Genomic DNA, 4,731 nt, shown 5'->3' with positions numbered 1-4,731 from the left:
TTAATTAATTAAGACTTGGAACAATTTATAAGTGCCACTATCAACTCTACGACTATTGCGCCTACTTTAGTTCCAATATAATTGAAGTGGAATGACCTCAGCTCATCTCGCATTAAAAAAAAAGAGAGGATAGTTTAGGAGTTCACCACACAAACATCGGAGCGAGCGCAGCTTTCTCTTTACTTACCAAGAAACTCGATGGCTTAAGTTTATGTTTATGTTTATTTCTTTGGTATAGTAATAGCTGAATTCGCAATCCCGCAGTACCGATCCGCTTAACTGAACCGTTGGAATTGCTTTTCTGTAGCAATTGAGTAAATGTGAGCAGACGCAGGAAAGGGCTCCGTCGTTGTTATAAACGAGCAGAAACTACGGGGAGCTTGCATGGAATTGGACAAAAGTATTTTTTTTTTCATGCACCCTGCGGCCATGAAGGTTTTGCGTCTACAGCGGCAAAAGCGACACAAGGAGGACAGTTCGGCCTGTTCCTTTCACATTGTGAGTGCATTAAAACCAGAAGAGGAGGGGGGGAGGCGGTCTGCGCGGCCCTCTTGTCAACGGCGCCCTTGCAACGCTCAAGTGGTTCCGCGCGGAAGTGGCGGGCATAAACTCGCGCCGCTCGCGCGGTCTATTTGACCCAGAAACGGCGCGGTCTCCCACTTCACTGATTTCGGCGCAATTGATGCGGAAGCTGCGGGCCTAGTGTGCACCGGCTTGTCTGGACGCGATGGAGAAGTGGCGGCGGTAGCCCATTGTGTTCTTTCCGGAGAGAAAGGCGCGACAACTCGTTGTTAGCCGCTGTCTGCAGCCTCGAGCGGCGCAGTATCTATACTTGCGCGCTGCTTTCCGCTCGCTGGGCTGAGAACCGCGCGCGCCGTTTGTTCGTGCGAGAAAGTGTTGAACCTCGTATACTGCCACGCCGAGCTTTCGCTCTGTGCGATTGCGTGCGACAATTGCTGTGAGTTTGCCGTTCTTCGGTCGTCAGGTTTACGTAGGTTATTGCGACACGTAACACGTGGTATACAGCGTTTGTTTCGATGACTGCCATGTGTTCTCTGCAGGGCTTGAGGGCAGTGAAAGGAAGGTGAGAGTGGAGCATTATTTCGTGAGGTATATATGGATGAGCGTGCTCATTGGTGCTCGTAAAATACGTTTTGATGCGGATGCTCCTGAATGCTCCAAGTGTGTTCTTGAATTGAAAGGTCGATTGGTGGTAGGTGTGGTGTGCTGCTGTACTGTACACTCCCTCAGCAAATGTAAGGGTTACCAGTGAATTACCTTTTTTCGAAGTGCACTGGCACCCTTAATGTTATCCCTATTTCTGATTCTAATTTCTGTGTAGTGTGTAGTTCTGTTCGTAACTCAATCCTTAGGCAACAGCGAAGATTATGATGTCTGTTTGGGCTGCAGTGCAGTTACTAAACCAACGGGAGGCTCCTTACTTTTGCTCGTGGGTGTACGCATGCTGAGGGGATGATTAGGCAGTACGGTTGTAGGAACAATCTGTTTAATTCGTAGGTGTCCCAGAGGTTCATAGCTGGAGCATATAGTGAGGCCTCTTGCTGCGTCCTTCAGTGTCTCATTGATCAGCCGTAGTGCCCGTGTCCGTACCCGTATCCGTGGTTGATGTGTGTGTGGTAGTAGAACTTGCGTCCCACTGGGTGGTGGTATCCGTAGTCGCCGTGGCCATAACCGCCCCCGTATCCGCCGTAGCCTCCGTAGTGATAGCCGGCCATCGCGACGGCGATCAGTGCGGCAAGCAGGAGGAGCTGCAGAAATGTTCATCACAGACAATAAAGGGCCATCCTGCGTTGCTCTCGAAGGTGCAGACGCTTGCACAATCGGCGCTACTTGTGCAAACAACCTCGTAGAAAGCAACTGATGTCAGGTTTATAAAACATGCCTCGGGGAAAATTGGCAGATACACGATGACATTTCCGACATCCGTAGTTATATTTCATGTTCTTGTTTTCCAAGATATAAAATTCATTTTCGGTTGAATTCTTATATTAAGATTCTGTGCGCATAGCATATATTAGTCACCTCGTACTCGCACGTGCGGAATGATACCCTAAGAGGCTTAATGTATTGCGCCTTTTAATGTATCGTTGCAAAATTTGTGATATTTCCGGAAGCAGTGGATAATATGCAATTAAACTGCATTCGGTATTATGTGTCTGGCAGCTACTTTCGAGGAAAAAGAAAAGTGAGCGAACCATCACGGGGCCTAATTCACGAAGCTTTTCGTGATCTTTGCCATTAGTTAACCGCCTTCGTTAATTATATGTCGAGCATCAGGATTGGCTAGAATTTGCTCTTACGGACACTTCTAGCGTAGGAGCTCTTTATGAATATGGCTCCAGTACCCGTATTCATAAAAGATCTCTTACGCGGGTATTGTTTGCCGGGGCGCTATAACGTAAAATGATTCCAAACTTTTGATTCCAATTTCTGCAATCATGCAGCCTCCACGATTGGTCAAAATATTTCCGGGCCACTCCCAACTTCGCCTGTCTGTCACGCGGCGTCACGAAAACCGCGATAGCTCCCCATCTGATATAACGTGTACACACTCATTATGCATGATTAAACCGCACAAAAGAAAACCATTCCTGATTCGACACCTATTCACCATTAGCCCTCTGCTATTGGTCCAATGTTTTCTGGTTACGCCCACTTCGCCTGTCTGTCACGCGACCTCACAGAACCGCGAAAACTCACCGCGTCAAAGTGACGTGTACGCGAAAAAAAAAGTGCATTAATATGCCGAACAAAACTGAAAAAGTTTCTGAATAGCCACAGACTGCCCCGTTCCAAAAGGAATAGAAAATGGCTGCCCGCCGATCACTCAGGCCCTTGCTACTCGCACCTGCCGGTGAACATGTATTTATTTGCGCATGATAAACCTTTTTGCGTGGCAGTAAAACGTTACCGAGCCCTTTCGGCACGCATACGACATCGCTCTGCCAACTCTTCCTTGCTGAGGATCCGTTTTAGCGGCATTCTTATCCTTCCGTTGCACGCCGCCGCGATTTTCGACCAGCCACCACAAGCTTAGTAAGGCGAAGGGGACCAATCGGAGAAGCCGGCACCACCCTCTTCATGCGGTTATCTATTTTCACTGTGCTGGCGCGGCCCCATCGAAACCCTCTCCACTAGAGCGTGCTCCTCGCCTCTTGTCAGCCAATTATATAAGAAAAACCGCTGTGTGTAGACAATGTTATTGGTTTTGAAAGCGAACAAAGGTGACCTCCTATATATAAACGAGGAGAGTGCTTGATTGAGTTGTTCCGACAACACTGCGGGTTACCGCCCGTCGGCGGTTACGTAAATTTGACGTCAGGAGTTTGGAATCAAAACAGTTTGGAATCATTTTACGTTATAGCGCCCCAGGACATAATATCAGCCAGCTAAAGGTAAACAGCACTTACGAACCAAAGGCTTTGTGAATTCGGCCCCTGGGCCTGCACTTACGAAAAGCTTTCACGTTAAATTGTTCGTGAGAGAAAATGCCAGCCAGTACTGATACTAAGCATATTATTAGCGAACAAAGCCGACCAAGGCAAAGCTCACTTACGGACAAAAGACTTCGTGAATTCGGACCCTGTGTCAATATTCACAAACATATCTTACGCTAGAAGTGCTCGTAAGCGCCAATTCCAACAAATCGCGATGATTTACCATCGTTAGCGAAGGCGGTCGCCAATGGCAAAAATCACTTCCGAACGAAAAGGCTTGTGAATTAGGCCCCTGTTTCGGGCGCTTTAAAGAAGCACAACGTTTCCCCTTTTAACATACAACGACAATACAGAGAAACGACGTGGTATATACAATGTGACCGAATTTAATGCGAAGAAAAAGTCACACTGAGATGCAGTCGCAACGCTTACCATGAGGCTATTTGCAGATAATCGTCTATCGAGACTAGTGTTACCCTTAACACTAGCAAGAGAAAGCGATTACCTGCATAGCACAGCGCTCGCATTTTGCGATCTCTCGTTCAGTCCTACTTGACAGCTGTCTACACACACTGCACTCACTCGTCCGCGTACTCCTGAAAACGCGAAAAACTCTCGTGTTCTCCCATTTCGCTCGAGCTCAGGTTTGAAGCCCTCCCGGTACGCTCTTTCGGTATAACACTGCCCTACTCGATTACGAAGGTGACGGAACAGCGCGAGCGCAAGCGGAACACCGTTGCGCGCGCGCGGCCGTCCTAACAGCGCAAGTTCTGTCGTCGTCTTATATTGCCCCGTGTTACGTAAGATGGAAAAAAAAGGAGGAAGCGGCGGTCGACCCAGCGCGAAGCGTGGCGCATACGTCGAGCTAGCGCCTCCGAGTATAGCGGAGCCAAAGTGGCGCACATCCTTACCGTGTAGAACTTCATCGTGCCGCTCGCTGAGGGCGATCCGTCCGGCTTCCTGAGGAGACAGTGATAGACCGAGTGCGGAACAATGGGCCTTTATATATCGAGACCGAGGCGGGTCTGCCCGGAGCTGCTGACCAAACAGGTCGCTCTTGTTCCCGCCCGGGCCAATTCCAGGATTGTGGGCGCGCGAGTTTGGGCACAACAGCCCTCGCAGCCGACGTCTCGCGCCAATGGGCATGGGACCGCGGCGAGAGACGGGCCGTTCCCGCAGACCGCACATCACGGTGCGGTTAGCCGCAGCTCAAGGGAAGGTTCGGCGACGTCTCTGCGAGAGGCGGTCACTGGTTTTCTGTTCCTGATTCAGT

This window comes from Dermacentor silvarum, chromosome 1 (assembly GCF_013339745.2).
Source record: "Dermacentor silvarum isolate Dsil-2018 chromosome 1, BIME_Dsil_1.4, whole genome shotgun sequence".
Classification (NCBI taxonomy): Eukaryota; Metazoa; Arthropoda; class Arachnida; order Ixodida; family Ixodidae; genus Dermacentor; species Dermacentor silvarum.
Note: the sequence above shows the minus strand (reverse complement) of the source record.